Here is a 25,377-nt window from a genome sequence, read left to right on the forward strand (position 1 = left end):
CCGTTTGCTGCCCCTGGTCACGCAGAGTCTCCTTTTCTCCCCTCCTGGCCCTTGCTAAGACTTTTGTCAGACAGAGGTAGCAGTCCCCCAGCTTGCAGCACTCCCAGCTCCTTAGAGCACGTGCCCAGACGTACACGCAGCCCCAGCTCACTTTCCTTCCAGGGGTTCGGGTCAGGTGCCTGGCTCCTCTTCCCTCGTCTCCTTTGCCCTGTTTGCTGCCCCTGTTCACCTTGTTTCTCTCTACTGAGCCTTTCAATGTACCTCAGTCTAACGTTTATCTTTAAATTCTCTTTTATTTAGAGCCCTTGCTTTCTGTAAGTGCCTTCGTTGCATCCCAAGAAGGAAAGCTGCTGCATCATTGAACCAGTTAGTCTCCAGTGTGCCACCCTGCCCAGATTTCTTCCAAGGAAGGAGTAGTGGATGTGATCTCTGCAAAAAGAAAGCTTGTCTGGTAAAGAGCAATTTTCCTCTTTAAGTAGCTTTTGACATTAAAGCAAAGAACTCTCAATACCATATTTTATGTACTTTTGAAAAATGGGCTGTTTACTTCGTTCTGTCTGTGCGGGATATGCAGATTGAGGACTGTACTGTGTCATACACAAACATCTGCGACCCTGGGTAGAGTATGTAATGCTGTAAACGTTACAGTCCACGTGCTTGCACAGAGCATTGCATAGAAACTAGAAGAGTTTGTGCCAGAGCCAGGGGCACAGGAGTGGCTTTTTAAGAACTGTCCTTATGTCTGTTTCTTTTAGTTTGTAGAGGTTAAAACTTTCTGAAACATTATGCAAAGCTGAGGTATAGCACCCCTGCTAATACAGTATGTAAATATTCTCATTACATTTGGGGGGCATATTTCACCATTTTGACATATAGCAGTGCTATAGAGGGGCATGACAAGGAGCAATCTATACCTGCAGCAATGATGAAGCAGTTATATTTCAGACATAACATCATTCTTTGTAAAAATAGTCCTCACTCTCTCTAGGCTAAAACATCACGGCCACCTGTAAGGTTTGTTATGCTACAGTCAAAACTGCAGTTGAAAGGGATTTCTTCTTTCCTTTTAGTTTTGTTAACTTACGGAGGAGGAAATAATTTCAGTTCACTTTAGGAATCGGTCCCGTTCCTTTGCACCTGTTTTCCCTAAGTTAGTCCTTGGAACAATACCGGCTCAATTATAGTGAAGTAATATCATGCATTTTGAGCTTGTGGAATCCACAGACCGCGTAATTCTCTGCATTTCCTCCCCCTTCCTTGCATCCCACTTTTTGACAGTGTCCTTCTGCTGGAGCTATGCTGGAAAACCTTGCAACCTTGCGTGTGCGTGTGTGCGTGCATGTGTGTGCGTGTGCACACATGCTGCATGCAAAATCCTACACTTTGTTTAGTCTGCAGAACCTCTTCTGTTAGCTAACGCTCCAGGCTCCGCAAAGGTGCAGTGAGAGAGGAGCACTAGTAAGTACCTAAGGCAGAAAGCAAACAAGGGCTTTATCACTGGTCTTTAACTCCTATCAAAAGGGGAGGGAGGGAGAAGTCATTTAAACATGAGGCTTGAATGAAAATTAGCATGGATTAGTCACAGTTGTCCCAGGAGTCCTGTTATCTCAGGTCACAGGTACTTATGGTAGGGAGTGGGGTACTTTACCTGTAGGATCCCCAAGTGAAAGACTCTTGAGGGAGCCAAGAGGGGGAGGAAGAGTCCTGGGTCTGTTTTTAGCCAAAGGGAATTCCCCTTGAGGCATGGCAGGAGTAGTGTGTGTCTCCCTGTCTTTTCCCAGTGGATGAGCTCCTGGGCAGTTCATGCATGGAGGAAGGATGACTCTCTAGCCTGTTCCCCGCAGGTAAACGGCAACAAATTGAACTGATTTGGAGAAACAAGTGGGTTACGTCTGAGCAGCTTCCTTGCTTGCTAGTCAGTTGGCTGAAGAGTGGTTGATGCTGATGTTACTTAATACTAGATTTACCCTTCTGTGGCCCCTGGCAGAGAGATCGGGGCATTCATCCTCCACTTTGCACAGACTGGAGGGAACAACCTGGCTCCCATCTTAGTTTTGAAGAACTTCATTGCTGAAAAATCAAATGCGCACGTGTTCCCTAAGGAACGTATCCATTCAAAGGCATGAAATATAAACGTATATTGTTACGTGCAAATGCTTTGCACAAGTACATTTGCTGGATGCATTTGGTATGTTCTTCAAGCAAGTAGTGTCGTTAGCTGTTAAATTCTTGACTCCTCTGTTAGGCTTGGGACAGAAATTACACACAAGCTGGTCTAAGAGATTGGAAACAGGTTCAGATCTGGAACACAACAGAAGGATGGGGCACATAAGCCACTTTCAAGATTGCCGAAACAGGTTTAAGATAAGCCTGGATGGATGTAGTATTAGACTGAACTGATTTAGATTAAACTGGTTTATTGTACTTCTGACCCAGACCCTCTCCAGATTCATATTAACACATAGTCCCCCAGCATCCCTGGACCTCTGCCAGCCTGCAAGGGAAAAGCCACCTTTGCCCACGTTTTCCTCCATTAAAAGACAATCCACCCTTAAAGTTTGTTGATCCAGTTTTAAAGTTTGTTCGTGACCCTTTCATAGGCACTTGTGACCCCCTTTTGGGACACAACCCGCGAACTGAGAACCGCTGCGGTAGAGCAGCAGGGTCGGTCGCGGAGCGCGCTGCTGCGGAGCGGAGGGGCAGTGCCGCTCAACCCTGTGAGACGGGTCCCACGTACCAGATCAGACCTCTTTGTGGGCCAGATTAAGCCTGTGGGCTGGAGATTGCCACCCCCTCTTATAGCTCCTTTTCAGCTGGGGCTTTGTAGATGCTCCTGTTACCTTGTTTCTACATCGAAAGACTCGTGCTACACGGCAGGGTAGGCTTTCACCTCGTAGACTAAGTCAATCAGAGGTGCGTAAGCTTTTGTAAGCGAGCTCGCTTCATACCCCTTTCTTTTTCCTCCCTTCCCTACCCTTTGTTTTCCAGTAACTGCTCTCTGTTTAGAACCGCTGCTTCCTGAAACGTCTTGTTTGACAACAGAGCCGTCCAGTTTCTGAGTGGCTGGGGCTGCAGCCCCCCTATCCGCATGCTGTAGGGGCTGCATGCCCACCAGAGCCGCCTCCTGCACGAGCTGAAAGGGGTCTGCAGGACCTCCCCAGCCACAGACTCCCTTGCACCAGGACTGTGCCGCCCTGCCTTGGCCCTAGTGCACAAGGGGTGGCGGGGGGAAGTGGGCACGCAGGAAGCAGATGCTGGGCTAGGGAAGGGGATTTTGGTGGCAGCAGCAGCAGCGAAGCGATGGGGCAAGCAGACTCGGGACTGGGAGTTTGGGAGCTGCACGCAGCCCACAGGCCGCCAGTCGGATGCCCGTAACTGGTTGGCTTTCTGTGGTTTACTCTCCTTATGTGCTGTCCCTATATTCATTTTAGTTCTCGTTGAGTTTTCCTTTTCTTACTCCTTCTTCGAAACATCTCCTAGGTTGATCCTGACGGTAAAACAAGCGTACCCGTTAAGATGACTGCGGGGAAAGTATCCTGTTTTCATCTACGCAGCCTGGTGAGTTCCACGATTTACATTTGAAAAGTACCTCTTACAGCACATGTCCTTAGAGCTGATTTTTTCTATTATATGATAAGCTTCTCATGGCTTTTCCCTCCCCCGATACGTGTGAAGTGGGTCTAGACTTTTGGGAGATCGCATGTTTTTCTGTCGAAAAACCACAGGGCGGGTCAGCACTGCTACTTAGGACGCCGTAACGTGCGACTTCTCGGAGCGTGTGACAAAGAGTTCCCGTTGACGTTACACGGTATTTAGTATTGCCAGCCCCACAACCAATGCTAGTTGTGCCATTGCATTGCTGCTGCGGCTGTTGCATTGGTTAGCAGCAGCCCCCGAACTGACAAGCTCCACACGTCTTCAAGGCTCCCAGGAGGCAGTTTCCGGACTGGTGTTATCACCGACCGACCGTGCTGGGCATGGCTTATGGCGCTAGCAGTGCCGCGGTGCTTGCAGCGGGCATGCTGACAGCCTCTTATCCCACGGAGAGCTCCTGACAGTCGGTCCGTTCCCGCTGGGGATTTAACAAGGCCTTGGTTGGCAGCGCCTTCCAAGACGGGCAGTTTTCCTGTGCGGGGACAGCCTCCCGCGTCCATCCCGCGTCTCCCTGGACGGAGCAGGGCCGGGCAGAAGCCACGCGCTACGGTTCGGAGGAGAGCAGTGCCGGGGCAGGGTTCAAGTCAGGATGTCGTCGTCACGCTGGGGCGTTTCTCCACCTTCCTGCCGAGAGCGTCTCGTCTCCGCTTCCTGTGCTCCAACAGCCAGCGCGGAGGCGAGAGAGGCAGGGAGGCGGTGAGGGGACGGGAACATGAGCAAGGCAGATGCCAGTGCTGTGGGCCCCACGGGGGGTGGGTGGCGTTGCCAGAGGGAGTTTTCCCTGGGGCCAGAGGCTGCTTGTGACAGCCGAGGGAGCGGGGCTCTCGTCTGACGGTCGGGTGCGAGCACGCTGGAACGATTCAAACGAGGCAAAGCACAGGCTCCGCGCCCCAAACTGGAAAGGTGTCGCTGCATTCGAGTTGTTCCTGCGCAGCGTTGAAGCGTGTTCACGCTCGGTGACGAAGCTCGTTCACCCTGCGTGATGAAGTACGTTCACACACAACAGCGAAGCACGTGGACACGCAACGAAATGTGTGCACACAAACAGCGAAGCCTGTTCACGCGCAGTAGCGAGCGGTCTAACTGTTGTTAGGCGTGAGCTCGCTGAGAGCAACCGAGATGAAGCAGAGGAGAGGCCCCACACGCCAAACTGGAAAGGTTTTGCTCTGGTTCAATCCTCAGCTCGTTCACAGGCAGCAGTTAAAGCGTGTTCACGCTCAATGATGAGGCGTGTTCAAATGCAATTAGGTGCGTTCACACTCAGCGATTTAATAGCGTTGAAACGCGTTTACACGCAGCGTTTAAGCACATTCGCATAGACGAGTGACGCGCCTTCCCTTCCTCCTCAGGATTAGAGCTTAATAGCAGCTGCCCCTTTGAACCCTGCCCCTGGGGAAGGACTCCCAGCGTGCCTGTGTGCCGCTAAGAGCGCTGTCGCTGGGAGCAGGGCCCCGCTGGACTGGAGAGGGTTGATGTGAGACGCTGCCATCGTGGGGCTGAGGCTTCCTTGCAAAGGTGTGGAGCCTCTCAGTTGTTCACAGCTAGTTCACACCCAACCACGAGAACAATGCTTTTGCGTATGGCCACCAGCCACGAGGCGCCAGGCAAGCTGTTGTAGGGGGCAGTCTTGACTAGGAGCCTTGGGCCGGGAGACGGGGCTTGTGCGTCTCCCCTGCCCACGGGGGGCGCTCCTCCCACCGCACCGTCCATCTCCCCCTGCTCCAAGGCCACGCGACGACAAAACGATGCATGCGCTCACCACGTAGTTGGTGTGTAGCGCATCGTGCTCCAGAAGCCTCGCCTTGGTGTTGTGGCGGCCTCTGGCTCTTCCCAGGCCTTCCAGCTTTCAGTTGTGGCTCGCATCTGACCTCTGAGACGTACCGTACCGTACCGTACCGTACCGCCTGTGTTCAGTTTGGTTCGTTTTGCTTCATAACAGTGACGACAACATCCACAGCTTTCCAGCATCCTAAAGCCCCCGATTTCTGCTGTGACAGAGGATTTCCGTTGTAACAGAGCTGTTCGCAGGGGGTCACCAAGCAGGCTGCCCCTGACACCCCCCCCCCTCAGCTGCACGCTGCTGACCGCGCTCTTCATCCAGGTGCAGGCAGAGGGACCGCTTTCCTCCGGGCAGGCCAGCCACCCCGTCCTTCTCGGACAAGTAGTAGCCTGCCTGCCAGACTGCCGGGGGCCCCTGCCCGGCACCAGCCCCCCCCAGATGTCTCTGACGAAGCGACGAGATCTACTTTTTGACAGCAGCAAGTTCTCCCCGAGGGGAGGTGCACCGCTCCTGGAGGCACTGCAATACCAGGCCGATGCGTGGAGTGGATGGAGCAAGCTCCGAGTCCATCTCCCAGTTCCAAAAATCCATTTAATATAAAGTCCTCACATCGAGGACATATCAGATATTAAACTGATAAGAACAGATTGACTTTTATCAGTAAATGGTAAGGATGGTAAATCCAAAAAAGATGACAAAGCCGATAGGGAAATACAGAACGCCCGGGCGAGGGACTAACAATAGAAGGATGGGGGTGAGGTTGGGAACGCACCTAGGTTACATGCGATACAAAGTTAGCCAACTAAGCCCGGGGGTAAGGGGAGAGGGGAGTGGGGAGGGGGAGGGAGGGGGGGGTTTCGCGACGCTGAGAGAGAAAGAGGATAGAAACACACATACCCGTGACAATGGTCCGCAACGGTGGGAGGAGTGGTCCGAAGATGAAGCGTCTCAGTCTAGATACAGTCTATCGCGGGGGTCCTCTTCGGGTGGCGCTGGGTCGTCGTCCGTCGTTGATGAGTCCTCTTGAAGCGAAGGTCCGTCTGTTGCGGAGGGGGGCGGTTCAGGCGGTCCCCTCCGGGTCCGGTCCGGCGGCTGTTCTCCTGCTGGGGTCCGTGTACTGGCGGTGGCCCGTGATGTGTTCCACGTAGATGTCGCGGGACCACCGGATGGTGTCGGACACCATGAGGCAGCGCATCAGCTTGGCGTAGCGGCGGGAGACGCGGCAGGCGCGCAGGACGCTCTCGTTACTGGGGTCCCAGGCTCCGAGCGTCCCCACGATGAGCGCGTCGACCGTCACGTCGTAGCCGCGGCCCCTCAGGGTGTCGGCCAGCGGGGCGTACTTCTCCCGCTTGCGAGCCCGGGCGTCGGTGAAGGCTTGGCGCCGGTTCTCGAACGGGATGGTGACGTCCACGATGGTGATCTTCTTGGCCTCCTCGTCGGTGATCACGATGTCGGGGCGCATCTGGCTCTCGCAGCCCGGGACGGTGCGGTTGACGGAGACCTGCCCCGCGGCGGCCGGGATGGCCCTCACCAGCCGGTCCTGGACGGCGTTGTGGCGGAGCTGCCAGGCCCTGGCGTGCGGCTTGCAGCTGCACAGCACGTGGGGGAGGGTCTCGGCCGCGTAGCCGCACCGGCGGCACCTCTTGTCCCGGTGGCCGAAGCGGACGGCCCCGTTGAGAGGCAGGCAGTTGAGGCGGGCGCGGTGGAGGAAGCGCCAGTCCGCGAAGCGCGTGAAGCTCCCGCTAGGCATGAAGTGGTTGCTGGCGTCCCACTTCGAGGTGACGTCGAAGACCTTGCCCTGGTCGGGTTTGGCCCTCAGGTCGCCGGCGTATTTGTTGCGGACGGCGTCCTTCAGGAACCTCTCCAGGAAGGTCCTCGTGCGGGGCGTCACGGTCACGGGGTCGGCGTGCGGGGCTGGCTGCAGGGAGACTGCCAGCTCCCGGCGCTCCTCGGTCCAAGTCCAGGCGCAGCCGATGCGCTTCCCGAGGCGGCGCGTGGCGTTGCGGGCTCGGCTCCACAGCGAGGCAAAGTCCCCGCCGTCTCGGCTGAACTCGCCCTCCAGCGAGCCGCTCAGGAAGGTGGCCAAGTCACGTCCGGTGGGTTGCCTGCCGATCCTCTTGCGGGCGGTCTCCTCCAGGGCGCTGGCGGCGATGATACTTACCGTCGCGTCCGGGCAGGTCAGGAGGCGGAAGGCGTGGGTGACCACGGCGATGTCGCCGAGGTCTCCCATGCGGGGCACGTTGGCACCCCCCTGCCGGTAGGGGATGTGCAGGACCTCGTTGCTGGCCCGCAGCGGCAGGTGCAGCCACTTCTTGAGCAGCCGTCGGATCTCGGCGTCCGCCTTCTTGAGGGGGGTCTTGGGGACCGCCGAGCCTCTCAGGACGAACGCGACGCGGGGGATGAGGAAAGTGTTCACCGCGTCGATCTTCTGCCACGGGGCCAGCAGGGACGAGTCCAGTTTGTGCGCGTCCTGCACGATGCCGTTGATGGTTTCCTCCGGCGTCTGCCTGGCCCGGTGGCCGGTGGGCGTCCCCAGGTGGCAGTAGGCCTCCCCGTCGCGCAGGTGCCGCATCGCCTGGCCCTGGATCGTGAGGGTGGAGTCCAGGACGCGGCTCTTCTGCTTCCCGTCGACGTGCAGGGAAGCGCACTTGGCGACGTTGAAACGCAGGCCCATCCACCTGGCCGCCTCCGACGTCACGTCCAGCATCTGCTGCAGCTGGGTGGCGTCGGGGGCGAGGAGCACGAGGTCGTCGGCGTAGGCCAGGACGCTCAGCTTCTCGCCGTAGAGGTCGAGCCCGCCGGGGCCGCCCGCCACGGCTCGAAGGAGCGGTTCCATGGCCAGGTTGAAGATGATGGGGCTGAGGGGGCAGCCCTGCCTCACTCCCGACCGGATGGGGATCTCCGCGGTCTCCCCGTCGGTGGCGCGGACGGTTGTGGTGCAGCCGTGGTAGAGCTCGCGCACCAGGTTGGTGACGCCGTCCGGCAGGCCCAGCTCGCGGAGGGTGTCGAAGATGTGGCGGTGGGGCACGGACCCGAAGGCGTTGGAAATGTCCAGCCACGCCACCGCGCACTGCTTCTTGGTCCTCCGGGCGTTGTCCAGGGCCATCTGGAGGGTGAAATTGTGCTCGTAGCAGCCCTCCGTGGACATGAAGCCCTTCTGGCTTCGGCTGACGGCTCCGCCGGTCACCGCCCAGTCGGCGATGCGGCCCGCCAGGCAGCCGGCGTAGAGTTTCGCGACGGTGGAGCACAGGGTGATGGGTCGCCAGTTGCCCGGGTCGTTCGGGTCTCCCTTCTTGTGGATGAGGACCGTCATGGCCCTCTTCCAGGCGGCGGGCGTGCGCCGGAACTCTCTGCACCTGTTGAAGAGAACAGAAAGAACAAGGCAGCCCGGGTCACGTTTTTTAAGGAGACCGTACCTGATCCCGTCCTTGCCGGGGGCGGTGTCCCTGGTCCTCTTCAGGCGGGCTTCCACCTCCTGCGGCGTGAAGGCGTCCTCGAACCCCTCCGCCGGGGGCACGGGGGTCAGCGCTTCGACGGTCGCGGGGCGTGGGGTGGCGGCATCCGTTGGAGGGTTGAAGACCCTGCTGAAATATCTGAAGAGAGCCTCCCGGGGGACCTGGCAGAAGGCCGAGGGTCCCTCCAGGATTTCTCTCACCGCCTTGGGACGGTTGGCCCGGTACAGCTTCTGGATCCGGGAGGCCGCCGCCGGGTCGTAGCGCTGGCGCCTGGGTCGCCTCTGCGGTTGGGGCCTGTGGTCTCGTCGCGTCGCCGGTCTGTTGTTGTTTCCTCGGGGTTGGCCGGGCCGGGCGGCCGCCGAGAGCTCCTCTGTGAGCCGGGCCACCGAGGCCTCGAAAGCCTCGAAGGTGGTGGCCTGGGAGAGCTCCTCCAGCCAGAGGGTCTGCCACGGAGAGGGCATCCTCTGCTGCGGGGAGGGCTCCGCACCGGGAGATTCCGGCACGCTCGGGGGCCGGAGGGCGCCCGGCGGCTCGGTTCCTCCCGGCGGCTCCGGAATCCTCGGCGGGGCGGGGGCCTCGGGTGGCCCCGGGGGTCCCGGTGGAGGGCTGTCCGGTCGGGGCGTCGCGTTCGGTCGGGGGACCCTGGGCGGAGGCCTGCACGGTGGCGTCGTCGGGGCAGGTCTCTCCGTAGGGCGGTCCTCGGAGGTCTGGTCCGGTGGGGTTGTCGGCGGGGTGGCCGGTCTGGCGGGTCTCCGCGCCGCGGCCTGGGTGCGCCGGGCCGGGGCGGCGGACCTCACCAGCGTGCCGGGTCTCCTCTCTGCTCCGTGGCCTTGGCATACCTTCTGGTGGTTCTTGAGGAGCTTCAAGGCCTCGTATTCGGTGCCGCAGAGGGAGCAGTAAAAAGCTAGGCGCAGCTGGTGGAAGCGCCGCAGGTGCTTGTTCATGTCGCCGTGCGACCTGTACTGTCTCGGCGGGTGGCAGGTCGGGCAGAACAGCTTGCCCGGAAGAGGGAAGGGGAGGAACGTGAGCGCCGTCACGTCTGCTCCTTCCCCTGGGTCGTCCGTGGGGGGGTCCGGCCTCGGGGGGGTTCGGGGCTCCTCCACCAGCGTGGGGAGACCCTTGGGGGGGGCGTCCTCGGGGCCGCCGGGGTCCGGGGGCCGTCGCCGTTCGGGGCCCGTCGTCGTCACCGAGGCGCCGTGGGGGTCCGGAGGGCTCCGCTGTCGCACGGGACGCTCCGTCGTTGTCCGGGGGGCGTCCTCGGGCTCCGGGGTCCTCCGCCGGGAGGCGGCTCTCGTCAGCCGGGGTTCCGGGCTTTGAGAGTCTCTCTGCCTCCGGGGGTGGATCGATGGTCGGGGGTCCGCCGCCGCCTGTCGGGGTCCCGACATCGTGGGGGGGGTGCGTCGGGGTTCTTCGCCGGCTCGGGTTCGCTGGTCTACCCTCCTGGGAGGGTCCTCCGGGATCCGCAGTCGACGTTCCGCCCTAGCTGGGGTCTCCGTGCCTCGAGCGTTCTCGGCAGTGGATCAGGGCGTCCTTGAGACCTGGGGGTGTTGCTCCACGTTCCGTCCTCCGAACCCTGGCGTTCGCCTACCGACCGAGGTCTTCGGCTACTAGCCCGAGCTGGGGTTTTCGCTTTATCGGGGTCCGGCGAGCCAGAGCACCCTTTGGCTACTAACCTGGGAAGCACGGTCGCTTGCGCAACCGGATACCCTTTCGGACGTACTGGCGGCACCGCCTTCTCTAGCCCGTCATGACTGACGAGAACCCTCGCTGCAGCAGGAGAAAGAAAAGCAAGCTGCTAGTCAGCTCACTTTTTGTCTCTATAATTCCGGCAGTCTGCCGGACTGGGTTGGCGCCGGTCCTGGAAGTACTGCAATACCAGGCCGGGCGCGGGGCGAAAGTAAGTGTTTCTCTGTCTTTTTCAGCAATTAAACTGCAAAACCGGGCCGACGTGTGGAGTGGATGGAGCAAGCTCCGAGTTCCGCTCCCGGCACCGGAAAATGCGTTCAATGCGTCAGTCCTCGCATCGAGAACGTAAGAACAGATTTTTTTTTTTTTTTTTATTAAAAGCATCCTTCCTTCACCACCACCAGGAAAAACCTCTCTCCTTCACATCACAGCACAACAAACCTTCCCGTACAAAACTGGAAAGCGCTTGTCTCTTTGTTACAGGTTCAAACTACAAAACCATTTTAGCTCTCCCTTAAGTAACAACGCTGAACATAAAATAACATCACATAACATAACATCTATCCAAACAGTTGTTTACTCCACCTTTCCCACCCCTTTCCTGCCCTCTCACTCCAACAGTTTCTGCCACTCAATACCTTCCCACTCTCCTTCTCCTTTCCGTCGATAGTACCCCAACTCTGCGTACGCTAAATACACACATTCCCGTGGCGCGAAATAAAGCCCCTTCTGTACCAATAAACATCGCGTTTTCCACAGTGCCATCCTTGTACACAACAGTAAAACCCGAATCTCCCATTCCCACGCTTTATGCCTCGCCAGTCCGTACATCGCTCCCTCGTAGCTCACGCAATCCCCCCACCCTATCTCTTTACAAAACTTCGCCACCTTCTGCCAAACCTTCTGTGCATATGAGCATTCCCATAGCACGTGGAACACCGTTTCCTCCCTGCTGCACAGTTCCCTCGGACACTCCCCTGACCTTAGCAGACCCCATTTCCGCTGCTCTGCCCTCACCGGTAGCACTTTCCTGACCGCTCGCCACGCAAAATCCTCGTGCTCCCCCTTCCATCTTTTCCCAACTATCCCCTTCCAGGCCCTTCCCACCTGCCCTTCTGACAACTCTCCTATATCTGCCATCTCATCCTTCGCTCTGATTCCTCTCAGCACCTTCTTTGCTTCTCTCAGTCCCTCGCACCCTAACTCCTCCAGCCCCTTCGCTCTCAAAAAGGCCCAGGCCCGTGCATACCACTTGGGCGGTCTCTCGGCCCACAAGCCCGTCCACCTCTCTCCGTATAATCCCAACCTCCTTAAAAACCTTCCCGCCCAATATCTGCACAACGCCGCCACTTTCCTTCCCTCCAAACCCGCAATTCGCACCACCCCTTTCCAAAAGTGCACGTACAGGAACACCTCTAGTTCCGGCACGCCCCAGCCTCCCAAGTTCTCCCCCTTATATATCTCCCTCCTCGCCACCTTCTCCGTCTGCCCACCCCAGAAAAAGAGACATATCTCCCTTTGCACCCGCCTCACCTGCAACCAGGTAGGCGGGTATACCGTTGCCACAAACAAAATTGTTGGCAGCAGAAACTGTTTCATAATCCCCACCTTTCCCCGAAACGTCAACTTCCTCGTTCGCCACAGTCCTACCACCTTCCTCACCTGCCCTCGAAGCGCCTCCCACGCCCGCTCCCCCTTCCCCTTCACATCCATATAGACTCCCAACACCTTCAAACCCTCCTTCTCTACCTGCCACCCCACCTCCTCCAGCCCGGCCCATTCCCCCACCGCTAACAAACTGCTTTTCCCTGTGTTCACTCGTGGCCCCGCTGCTTCTCCATATTCCTTAATGCTTTCCACCACCCTCTCCAAGGACCCCCTATCCCGCACCATAAACATCACGTCATCCATATACAGAGTCACTCTCACTTCTCCTCCCCCTGGCACCGGTATTCCTCTCACTCTCCCATCTCTCCTCACTCTCTGTGCCAACGGCTCTATGCCGCACACAAACAGCTCCGGAGATAGGGGGCACCCCTGGCGCACCCCTCTCTCCACCCTGAATTCCTCTCCCAAACAGCCCTTCACCGAGATCCTGCTCCTCGCCCCTCTATACAGGGCTCTCACCCACCCCACAAATTTCCCAGGGAAGCCCATCCGGTCCAACACCTTAAACAGGAAACCGTGCTCCAAACTGTCATATGCCTTCTCTAGATCTACACTACCCATCACCACTTTCCACCCCCTTTCTCCCACGTACTCCAAAGTATCTCTCCATACCCACTGCGTATCCCCCAGCCTCCTACCCTTCACTGCACACGTCTGATCTTCCCCCACCACCTCTCCCATCACCTTCCCCATCCTTGTTGCCAGCACCTTTGAGAACAACTTGTAATCCACATTCAATAAAGTAATCGGTCTCCAGTTCTTCAACACTTCCTTGTCCCCTTTCTTATGCAACAACACCACCACCCCCACCGCAAAGCCCTCCCCGACCACCCCTGATTCCATCACCTCCCGAAACATCTCCACCACATCCTCCCCCACCACCCCCCAGAAACGCTCGTAAAATTCAGCCGGCAACCCATCCAAACCCGGCGTCTTCCCCTTCTTCATCTGCCCCAACACCTCCTTCACTTCCTCCTCCGTGACGTCCCTCTCCAAATCCACCCTCTCCCTTTCTTCTACCCTCTTTTCCAGCTCCCCCAAAAACCTCTCCCCCGCCATCCCATCCACCTCTCGCTTTTTATACAGCTCCGCGTAGAAACCTGTCACCTCCTTTAACACCTCCCTTTGCGACTCGACCCGCACTCCCTTCCCTGTCACCACCGCCCCCACTTCCTTGCTCCCTTTTCTAACTCTGCCTGCAAAATACTTCCCCCATTCCTCCCCCTCCCCCATCCACGGAGCCCGTGCTAAAAACATCCTTTCCTGTTCCTTCCCCCGAAACCATTCCTCTACCGCCCGTTTCGCCTCCCCCAGCTCCCGCTTCACTTCCTTTCCCCCCATCGCTTCTCGAATCAGCCCCTGAACCTTCCCCTGCAATCTCCCCAGCTCCTTCCTCTTCTCCCACGCTTGCCGTTTTCCAACTCTACTAAACCACCCCTTGATCTTCTCCTTCATAACCCTCCACCAATCCCAATGTGATTTAAACAGCACTCTTGTTGTTCTCCACCTCTCATATTCCCTCCCAAAGGCTTTACACACCCGTTCGTCGTCCAGCACCCTCGTGTTCAGCTTCCACACCCCCTTCCCTCTCCCTCCCCCGACCTGTAACTGTACCCTCAACATCTTGTGATCACTAAAACCCACTTCCACCACCTCCTTCCTTTCCACCCCCACTCCTTCCGAGACCAACACAAAATCAATTCTCGAAACCTTCTGTCCCCTGGGGTCAATCCTCGTTCCCACCCGCTCTCCCTTCCAGACATCCACCAGCCCCTCTTCCCGAATCCAATTCCCCAAACACCTCCCTGTACTATCCAAACTTCCCCCGCCAACCCCCCCTTCCCTATCTCCTTCCTCGAGAATGCAGTTGAAATCTCCGACAAAAACTTTCTTCCCTCCCCCTCCCCCACATATCGCCAATCTCCGAAAGAATTCCCTCCGTTCCTCCTTCACCGCCGGGGCGTAGACATTGAAAACCCCCACCTCCTCCCCCCCCACCTCCACCTTCATGTGTTGCAGGCGCCCCTCAACTAAGACCTCCACCCCGGTTACTGTTACCCGTGTTTCATCCACTAAGATTCCCACCCCCGCCGCTTTATTTCCACCCGCCCCCGCCCACCACGATCTTCCCTTGTCCCATCTTCTCCGTAGCACCCCGTAATCTTCTTCCCACCCGATCCCACACTCTTGTAAACAAATAATATCAGCCCTCACCGCCCTCAAAAACCCTCCCATCCTTTCCCACCGTTTCTTAGACGCTAGACTCCTCACATTTAAGGAGACAACACACAATGCCCCTGCCATGGCGAGTAGCAACAACAAAAACTTCCCCTTTTTCACACTTCTTCCCCACTCTCACTCTCCGATGTCTCCAGCACGGATTCCACCCCTTTCCGCCATTTCCCAGAAGTTTTCAAACGCTCCCCCACTGCTTTTGGGTTCAAAAATCCCAAAATGTCTGCCGTTTCCCTTTCCCCCTCTCCCTTTTCTTTCTTCTTCCCTTTCCCTCTTTCCTTTCCACCGTCGGTTTGTACCCCCGGCTTCTTCGTCTCCTTTTCCTCCCCGCCGGAGTTCTTCCTTTTCTTGAGATTCCCGTCTCGCCCTTGCTCAATGGCCTCCATCTCCTCCAGTTGTTCTACCCACGCTTTCTCTTTTATACGACTCGGCTTTTGTCCCTTTCCATGTTGCCTTTCCAAATCTGCTACCATACCCCTCAAGTGTTGCAATCCCTCAGCCTCCCTTCCTTCCTCCTCTGTTTTCTGTGTCCACTTCTCCACATTTTCCTCCTCCACCAGCTCTTTGGCTGCCTCTTCGATCCCCTCGTAAACCTTCTCCTCGTTCTCGAATCTTTCCTCAACCTGCGTTTCCTCCACGCACATCTCGTCCCCTTGCTCTGGCACCAACCTCTGCGCCTCCTCCTCCTCCTCCAGTATTCTCGTTTCCTCCCGGGCCTCCTCACGACTCCCCGCCATCCGTACGCGGTTAGCGTAGGACGAGGGGCACGCCTGCTGCGTGTGTCCCTCCTGCCCGCACCCTGGACACACAATGCTCCCTTTACAGAATTGGGCTGTGTGCCCCAGGCCCCGACAGCGGTAACACACAGTAAGGCGACAGAACGCCGCCAAATGCCCCTCTTGCCCGCACCGGTTACACAACTTGGGCTGATCGTGATATACCACGTAACCTCTGCATGGCCCAATTTGCACCGCCGAAGCTAAGTGCTTGACTGCCCCGGGCTTTCCCACCACCTCGCAGAGCGTCACCTTTGCTTTCCATGCCCCGGTCCACACCCCCCAGCGATCACACTCTCTCTCGACAACAGCCACCCGTTCCACCCTCTGCTCCAGCCATCTTTTAACTTCTTCTTTTTGGTCCACCTCAGTAAACATCTTGATGTAGAGAATTCTCTCTCGTGCTCTCCGCCCCATGTCAAAAACCAGGCCCTCCAAATCCCCTCTGTTCTGGGCCTCCTCATGTGCCTTCCAAAATGCTGCGTAACTGCTCCCATTTTCGAACGTGACATTCCAAACTTTTCTGTTATCGAAAGCAATTACACAGTACAAGTCTCTCGGGTTCACTTTGAGAAGCTTCAGGAGCACCTCTGCCATGAACTCCCCACGCCTCAGTGTCTTACTTCCTTTATAGCCCTCAGGGCTGAGGGTTATTTTCACCCTCCATTTTGTGCCCTGGCCACCATTTCCTGCTTCTTCAGGCTCTGCTTCTGCCTCTGGCCCTGGTGTCTCCCGACGACTTCCTGCCGCCGGCGAGGCTCCTCCTCCATCTTCAGGGGTCTTCTGCCCCCCCGCTCCCACGTGGGCCTTCCCTTTCCGTTGAACGCGGGTCCACCCCTCCTCCTCCTTCTCCTCCTCCATCGCCATTTGCTCACCATCTCTGGTCTCCGCCCAGTCACCGATATGGTTCGCCAACCGACGTCTCTGCTCCCGGACTCTCTCCGCCTCGGTTCCTGCCTCCGCCGTAATCTGCATACTCATCTGCATATTCATCTGCATATCCGACCTCGCCTTCGAAGCAGCCATTCCACTCTGTGTCACTGTCTCCTCCGTCTCGTGCGCTGCGCTGCTCATGGGTGTCTAAAGACCCCGCATGCCTAGCACGTCAGTTTTTCCACTGAAAACAGCCGATACTACACTTGATCTGAGCCTTCAAGAGGCCGAGAAGCGATACCGTGAGCCCCTCGGAAACCTCGGGGCCCCCACGGGCAGCCCCCCCAAACACACCGCAAGCTGCCACGGAGGCCCCTCCGCTCACAGTCGTCACCTGCAGCTTCTGGCACCAGAAACCCACACGGAAAAGTCCTTCCGCAATATCTCGTGCCCAACTGGTCCGAAGCACCCCCCCCACCCTCCCCCACGTAGCCCAAAGGCCCCCCCATTCATGCCCTCTCAACACTGCCCTGCCTCTCGCCTCCTCCTCGCTGGCCATGAGAGGAGAGATGATTTGCTCAAAGCCGGAGTGAGCGCGATGACGACAGCGTCTCGCGGGGCGTTCCTCCAGCCCTGATCTCCCCGCCAGCAGCAGCACAGCAACAGCAGCAGCAGCAGCAGCAGCAGCAAGCCCCTGAGCAGAGACGGGTACACTGGGAGCCCTTGTCAAAGGGGCAGGGATCAAAAGGGCAGCTGCTGATCCCTGAGGGGGAACGGGCTCTAATCCCCGAGGGGCAATGCGCTTCACTGGTCGGTGCCACCGTGCTTAGTGGCAGAGCGGGAATGTGCTTCAGTTGTGCTTGAACACAGTTAATCACTGAGTGTGAGCCCAACCGGTTGTATTTGAACAGGAACACCCTTAATTGTTGCCTGTGAGTGTGATTGTGCTTCAGTTGTGCTTGAACACCCGTTGATCACTGAGTGTGAGCCCACGCACCAGTATTTGAACGGGAACACCCTTGTTGCCTGTGAGACTGTGATTGTGCTTCAGTTGTGCTTGAACACCCGTTGATCACTGAGTGTGAGCCCACGCACCGGTATTTGAACGGGAACACCCTTAATTGTTGCCTGTGAGACTGTGATTGTGCTTCAGTTGTGCTTGAACACCCGTTAATCACTGAGTGTGAGCCCACCCACCAGTATAATGGGAACACCCTTAATTGTTGCCTGTGAGAGTGTGAATGTTTGCAGTTGTGCTTGAACACCCGTTAATCACTGAGTGTGAGCCCACCCACCGGTATTTGAACGGGAACACCCTTAATTGTTGCCTGTGAGAGTGTGAGTGTCTGCAGTTGTGATTGAACACCCGTTAATCACTGAGCGCAAACCCACCCACTGGTAGTGGAACAGGAACACCCTTAATTGTTGCCTGTGAGAGTGTGATTGTGCTTCAGTTGTGATTGAACACCCGTTAATCACTGAGCGCGAACCCACCCACCGGTAGTGGAACAGGAACACCCTTAATTGTTGCCTGTGAAGGAGCTGCAGACGACCGAAAGAGAGCAAAACCTTCCTTTCCGGTTTCGGCTGCGGCGCCTCTCCTTTGCTTCGTCTTAGTTGTTCTCAGCTAGCTCACAGCTAACAACTAGAACAGGCTTGCACGTGATTGCGCTTCACTGTTTCTGTGCACACGCTTAATTGTGTGTCAGTGGACATCCCTGTTGCGTGAAAATGCACTTAATCGCACAGAGCGAAGGCTGAGTGAACACGCTTAACGGCTGTGCAGGCACGAGCCGAGAACGATTTGAAGGTGGCAGCTCCTTTCCAGCTTGGGGCGCGGAGCCTCTGCTTTGCCTCATTTGAGGCGTTCTCAGCGTGCTCGCACCCCGCCGTCCCAACGGAGCTGCTGCTCCCCTTTGGAAAAGGCCCCTTTCCTCTCGGCTCTCACGAGCAGCCTCTGGGCCCAGCAACCTGGGGAGAAATCCCTCTCGCAACACCGCCCTCGGCACTGGCGTCTCCCTCGCTCGTGTATCCCAAAGATTCCTGCCCCCTCAACGCTTCCCTGCCTCTCGCCTCCTGGCTGGCTGCGTGAGGAGAGGAGACGAGACCGAGACAGAGACACGCAGGATCTGCATGAAGGCAGTGCAACGCCCCAACGTGATGACGACATCCTGACTTGAACCCTCCCTTGGCGAGGGGACGTGCCTCTGGCCGCCCGCCCTCTCCTCTGCCCGGCCCTACTTCCTCCAGGAGCAGGTGCGACACGAGCAGGGGACCGACCCCACGCAGGGACCCTGTGCTTACTGGAAGGCGGTGTCAACGCAGTGCGCGTTAAATACACAGCTGGAACTGAAAGTCAGAAGTCTTCAACGGGACGGGAGGCTGTCAGTCTCCCTGTACGCTGCACATACCGCGGCACTGCTAGCACGGTAAGCGGGGCCCGTGAAATGCCCAGAGCTGTCAGCGATAACACCAGTTCAGAAACTGACTTTTGGGGGCCTCGAAGTTTCGCGGAACTCGTCACTTCAGGACCTGCCAGCAAACGTCACAACCACAGCAACAAAAATAACAACAATTCACAGATTCATAGATGTTAGGGTCGCAAGGGACCTCAATAGATCATCAAGTCCGACCCCCTGCCTAGGCAGGAAAGAGTGCTGGGTCTAGATGACCCCAGCTAGATGCCTATCCAACCTCTTCTTGAAGACCCCCAGGGTAGGGGAGAGCACCACCTCCCTTGGGAGCCCGTTCCAGACCTTGGCCACTCGAACTGGGAAGTTCTTCCTAATGTCCAGTCTAAATCTGCTCTCTGCTACCTTGTGGCCATTATTTCTTGTAACCCCCTGAGGCACCTTGGTGAATAAAACCTCACCAATTCCCTTCTGTGCCCCCGTGATGAACTTAAAGGCAGCCACAAGGTCGCCTCTCAACCTTCTCTTGCAGAGGCTGAAAAGGTCCAGGTTCTCTAGTCTCTCCTCGTAGGGCCTGGCCTGCAAGCCCTTAACCATACGAGCGGCCCTTCTCTGGACCCTCTCCAGGTTATCCACATCCCTCTTGAAGTGCGGCGCCCAAAACTGCACGCAGTACTCCAACTGCGGTCTGACCAGCTCCCGATAGAGGGGAAGTATCACCTCCTTGGATCTGTTCGTCGTGCATCTGCTGATGCACGATAAAGTGCCGTTAGCTTTTCTGATGGCTTCATCACACTGCCGGCTCATGTTCATCTTGGAGTCCACTAGGACTCCAAGATCCCTTTCTGCTTCTGTGCCACCCAGCAGGTCATTCCCTAGGCTGTAGGTGTGCTGGACATTTTTCCTCCCTAGGTGCAGCACTTTGCATTTCTCCTTGTTGAACTGCATCCTGTTGTTTTCTGCCCACTTGTCCAACCTGTCCAGGTCTGCTTGCAGCTGTTCCCTGCCCTCCGGCGTGTCCACTTCTCCCCATAGCTTTGTGTCATCTGCAAACTTGGACAGAGTACACTTCACTCCCTCGTCCAAGTCGCTGATGAAGAGGTTAAAGAGTATCGGTCCTAGGACCGAGCCCTGCGGGACCCCACTGCCCACACCCTTCCAGGTCGAAACCGACCCATCCACCACGACTCTCTGGGTGCGACCCTCTAGCCAACTCGCCACCCACCGGACCGTGCAGTCATCCAAGTCACAGCCTCTTAACTTGTTCACCAGTATGGGGTGGGATACCGTATCGAAGGCCTTCCTGAAGTCTAAGTAAACGACGTCAACCCCTGCTCCTGTGTCCAGGTGTTTTGTAACCTGGTCATAAAAAGAGACTAGATTAGTCAGGCACGATCTGCTTGCCATGAACCCGTGCTGGTTTCCCCTCAGCAGAATTTGTCCTGCCGGGCTCTCGCAAATGTGAGCCTTGATAATTTTTGCAAAGACTTTGCCGAGGATGGAGGTGAGACTGACTGGCCTATAGTTGCCAGTATAGTATTGCGGGGCTGGTATTAATACTGCGTGACGTCAAAGCGAACACCTTGTTATACGTTCAAAAAAGTCGCACCTTCCTGTATCCTATAGAGAAGCGCTGACCACCCTCTTATCTGCTGAGCACAAATCGTGACAGAAAAATCTGGTCTCCCCAAAAGTCAAGGCCCAATTCAGAAATAGGGAAAAAACCAAAAAAGCTACAAAAAGTCTCTGGTATAAATAAAAGTATGAGGTCTACGGAGATGAGGTGTAAGAGGTGCTTCTGAACAACTGGACAGCCCTGCTGGAAAACACGATACGTTTCTGAAAGTCTTTTAAAAACACAATGCACATATTAAGTAATCAACAGCACCCATTTCTAAGGCGCGGCTTCGTCAAGTAACCAGAGTATGAGCATCCACCGTACTCTGATATGCCGTGGCATCAGGTTTCACTCTGGCCTGCAGACCTAAGGGCCTGCCTTCGGCCTGCTCCTTTAAGGATCCGAGCAGGGAGAGGAACTGGCCGCGCTAGCCTGGATTCAGGGAAGATTTGCAGTGCGGATCTGCCCTTCCTAGAGTCACTAAACCAGGGATGCATCAGCTTTCGCAAGCAGCAGCTTGCTTCCTCGGATGCTGAGATGCAGCTGGAGGAAGCAATGATGCTAAACCGAAAGCAGGGATTGGAATACCAAAGGGTAGGGAAGGGGAAGGACAAAGAAAGCGGGGCCGCGAGCCCCGCTGACTGACACCTGCAGGGTACCGCAGGCCCTGCCGGCACCTGCTTTTTCCTCCCCTCCCATTCTCATCACCGCTCGAGACAGAAGTGCTGCTTCCGGCACTCCCGTCTGACCAGCCGATGAACAGGGCCTCTGATGAAAAACAATTCCCCAATTTTCAGTTAAAAAAACACTAACCTCGAACCCCCACATTTTCCCATTATGATTAAAATGAAACCCCACTATATAAAAATATAAATATAAAAATATAAATATAAAAATCGGGGATTTTTTTTAAATTGGAGAAAACCTGGATCCCTGCTGATGAAGTGAGCTAGCTTACAAAAGCTCACTTGCCTCTGATTTTCTTAGTCTGCAAGGAGTCTGTTTCACTCACAGCCGTTATAGTCTTTGCCCATGGCCACCGGGCTCCTGGGACGGGGTACTCACTCAGACCTCCATGCCCCTGGGCTTCTGTCCTTGAGCCAGCGTTCAGCACAGACGGGTGGGATGGGAGACAGCTTTATCTTTATTAGGAACAGGATTCAGCAATGCACGCGCTCACAGCTTGCGGGGAGAACAACAACAACCCACCACCCGCACACCGCACCCACTGGGCATCGGGGGGGAGGACTGGAGCGTGCCACCGCAGGCCCCTTCCAGGCGCACGCCGTGGACCGCATCCCCCTTCTGCACTCTGGGAGCTCCCTCTCCCGTAGTTGAAAGTCCCTCAGCGGCTACTTTAACTGGGAACATTTCAGGACCGCGGAGCTAGAGGTTGCTAGCACTTGGCTCACCAAAGGGGTCTGGATCCCATTACATAAACCTTCTACTTCACAGGCAACCTCACCTCCCATTCACTCTTTGTTTCCGTGGTGCCATCAGGTGTCTCCGTGGGTACTGGTGGATCCTCTGAAATGTAACGAAACTCTTGCTCTTGGTGATCTGGTTTTACTTCCGATGCTTGTTCTGCTGCCGTCTCCTGGGGCGCATCAACTTGTTCTGCTGCTGCTACTGAGGACTGATCTTTCCTTAAATGTCTTCTGTTTCTCCTGTAGACATTACTGCTGGGAGTTTTTGCCACGTAGGAACGCGGTTCATCTGCGACCATGTGGATTCCTGGAACGTCCCCAAAAGCACTCGCGGTTCTTCTGTGGGAATTCTTCGCTAGGCGACTCGACACCAAAGGGAAGGCGACTGAAGTGGCACGCAGCTCGGCTGATTCCTTGCCTGGTTTGACTTGCCTGTAGCCGTCCTCTTCATCAAGAACGGTGAACAGCTTTTTACCTGACAAGCTCTTTTGCACATCCTCTACAGCGGGAATAGAACAGTGCTGCCTCGATACTGCCTCGTTGAGGTCTCGCGGGTATAAACCAAGCGGTAGCGAACCATCCTTCTTTTGTGCCATCACGAGGCTATTGACCCAGGGTGCGTGGGCTTAGTCAACTTCGTAAGGACTCTCACAGCTTCCAGCGTTTCGAGGGCAGTCTTCTACGTGCCTAGGGTTGCACAGGGAATTTTTCTACACCCGTACACCGCTGGTGGTACTGCCGGGTCGACACAGATGTGGTAGGTACCGGGAAATAGGCCCACCCCTTCGAAAACGTCCGGACATAGTTTGAGAAGGTCCGCCTTGGTTGCGGGTATTGTCGGGGCCATTCCGTGGACTCGTCTGATGAGGTCCGACGTGGTGCAAGCCACCCTACTAGGTCTTGGTGGGTCACTATTGTCAGTTAGGTAGAAAGGTACATCAGATTCATTAGCACCAGATTTGCAGCCTGCAATGCCTGCACCTTTTGGTTTCATGGGTGCACCGCCAAATGCGACTAATGTAACATGAGTTTGAGCCTTGCATAGTTTTCCCTGCAAAGCTTTTGCTACAGCTACTGGAATAGCGTTTGCCTCTGCTCCAGTATCTAACTTCAAACAAGCTGGCAAGCCAGCGGTCATCACTGGGCTATACCAGGGGTGTAGGTTGTAGCCGTGTTGGTCTAAGGACCCAGGCAGACAAGGTTCCTTGGGTGAATTTGATATCTTGTATTAGACCAACCCAAATAGTTGGAGAATAGTTATTAAGCAAGCTTTCGGGTTCAAAAACCCTTCATCAGGCTAAGGAGGTTTCAGCACTTGGTGTGCGCTCTTCCTGGATGGGATGAAAAGTCAAGAAGCCAGGGGCTGGGCTGGGCTGGGGAATCAGTGGCCAGGCAGACTGTAACGTATCAAAACTCCTGTGCTATACCTGCGCTATCCCAGGCACTCTGCTTATCAACGGTGGGTGAGTGCTGCTTGGCAGACACTGCGCCCATATAGAGGGTACTGACTCCTTTTGCAGATTTTGGAGCCCCTCCCTTTGATTTGCACATTTCTGCAAAGTGGTTCGCTCCAGAGCATTTGTAACAGGTTTCTCCAAAAGCTGGGCAGGATCTAGGCTTGCGTGTGCTTCCGCATCGTTTGCAAACTTTGCCCTTTGCAGCTTGATGGCCCTCCTGTGGAGCAAACTGCACCGGTGGTTTGCTTTGCTTTTGCAAAGTGCTATGGCAGCTTTGCTTCTGCTCAACTGTATGCAAGCTTGCTTCTGTAGAGAGCCTTTGGTCTGCCTACTCCGACAGGTCACTTCTGACACCATACAGTGTTGGCCTTGGCCACGGGGTCCCTGGGACGGGGTACTCACTCGGACCTCCACGCCCCTGGGCTTCTGTCCTCGAGTCAGCGTTCAGCAGAGCGACTGGTGGGACGGCAAACAGCTTCATCTTTATTAGCAACAGGATTCAGCAACACACGCTCACAGCTTGCGGGGGGAGAACAACAACAACCACCACCCGCACACCGCACCCACCGGGCATCGGGGGAAGGACCGGAGTGTGCCACCGCAGGCCCCTTCCAGGCACAACAGGGATGTCCACTGACACACAATTAAGCGTGTGCACAGAAACAGTGAAGCGCAATCACGTGCAAGCCTGTTCTAGTTGTTAGCTGTGAGCTAGCTGAGAACAACTAAGACGAAGCAAAGGAGAGGCGCCGCAGCCGAAACCGGAAAGGAAGGTTTTGCTCTCTTTCGGTCGTCTGCAGCTCCTTCACAGGCAACAATTAAGGGTGTTCCTGTTCCACTACCGGTGGGTGGGTTCGCGCTCAGTGATTAACGGGTGTTCAATCACAACTGAAGCACAATCACACTCTCACAGGCAACAATTAAGGGTGTTCCTGTTCCACTACCAGTGGGTGGGTTTGCGCTCAGTGATTAACGGGTGTTCAATCACAACTGCAGACACTCACACTCTCACAGGCAACAATTAAGGGTGTTCCCGTTCAAATACCGGTGGGTGGGCTCACACTCAGTGATTAACGGGTGTTCAAGCACAACTGCAAACATTCACACTCTCACAGGCAACAATTAAGGGTGTTCCCATTATACTGGTGGGTGGGCTCACACTCAGTGATTAACGGGTGTTCAAGCACAACTGAAGCACAATCACAGTCTCACAGGCAACAATTAAGGGTGTTCCCGTTCAAATACCGGTGCGTGGGCTCACACTCAGTGATCAACGGGTGTTCAAGCACAACTGAAGCACAATCACAGTCTCACAGGCAACAAGGGTGTTCCCGTTCAAATACTGGTGCGTGGGCTCACACTCAGTGATCAACGGGTGTTCAAGCACAACTGAAGCACAATCACACTCACAGGCAACAATTAAGGGTGTTCCTGTTCAAATACAACCGGTTGGGCTCACACTCAGTGATTAACTGTGTTCAAGCACAACTGAAGCACATTCCCGCTCTGCCACTAAGCACGGTGGCACCGACCAGTGAAGCGCATTGCCCCTCGGGGATTAGAGCCCGTTCCCCCTCAGGGATCAGCAGCTGCCCTTTTGATCCCTGCCCCTTTGACAAGGGCTCCCAGTGTACCCGTCTCTGCTCAGGGGCTTGCTGCTGCTGCTGCTGCTGCTGCTGTTGCTGTGCTGCTGCTGGCGGGGAGATCAGGGCTGGAGGAACGCCCCGCGAGACGCTGTCGTCATCGCGCTCACTCCGGCTTTGAGCAAATCATCTCTCCTCTCATGGCCAGCGAGGAGGAGGCGAGAGGCAGGGCAGTGTTGAGAGGGCATGAATGGGGGGGCCTTTGGGCTACGTGGGGGAGGGTGGGGGGGGTGCTTCGGACCAGTTGGGCACGAGATATTGCGGAAGGACTTTTCCGTGTGGGTTTCTGGTGCCAGAAGCTGCAGGTGACGACTGTGAGCGGAGGGGCCTCCGTGGCAGCTTGCGGTGTGTTTGGGGGGGCTGCCCGTGGGGGCCCCGAGGTTTCCGAGGGGCTCACGGTATCGCTTCTCGGCCTCTTGAAGGCTCAGATCAAGTGTAGTATCGGCTGTTTTCAGTGGAAAAACTGACGTGCTAGGCATGCGGGGTCTTTAGACACCCATGAGCAGCGCAGCGCAAGAGACGGAGGAGACAGTGACACAGAGTGGAATGGCTGCTTCGAAGGCGAGGTCGGATATGCAGATGAATATGCAGATGAGTATGCAGATTACGGCGGAGGCAGGAACCGAGGCGGAGAGAGTCCGGGAGCAGAGACGTCGGTTGGCGAATCATATCGGTGACTGGGCGGAGACCAGAG

The 25,377-nt window shown here is 56.3% G+C and overlaps 1 long non-coding RNA gene and 1 other non-coding gene across 2 annotated transcripts in view; one reads left to right on the forward strand and one right to left on the reverse strand.

The window, feature by feature from the left end:
• LOC132248721 (uncharacterized) overlaps nucleotides 1-24,894 on the forward strand; it is a 42,115-nt gene extending 17,221 nt beyond the window's left edge. Inside the window, exons 3-5 of the long non-coding RNA XR_009460069.1 lie at nucleotides 301-3,558; nucleotides 10,812-10,920; nucleotides 21,830-24,894. This is a non-coding gene — a long non-coding RNA (uncharacterized LOC132248721). The remainder of the gene's footprint in view (nucleotides 1-300; nucleotides 3,559-10,811; nucleotides 10,921-21,829) is intronic.
• Nucleotides 5,929-6,114, reverse strand: LOC132247813 (U2 spliceosomal RNA). Its single transcript, XR_009459252.1, has one exon. It is a non-coding gene; the product is annotated as a U2 spliceosomal RNA (small nuclear RNA).
• Nucleotides 24,895-25,377: the final 483 nt, after the last annotated feature.

Source organism: Alligator mississippiensis, chromosome 1 (genome assembly GCF_030867095.1).
Source record: "Alligator mississippiensis isolate rAllMis1 chromosome 1, rAllMis1, whole genome shotgun sequence".
Taxonomy (NCBI): domain Eukaryota; kingdom Metazoa; phylum Chordata; order Crocodylia; family Alligatoridae; genus Alligator; species Alligator mississippiensis.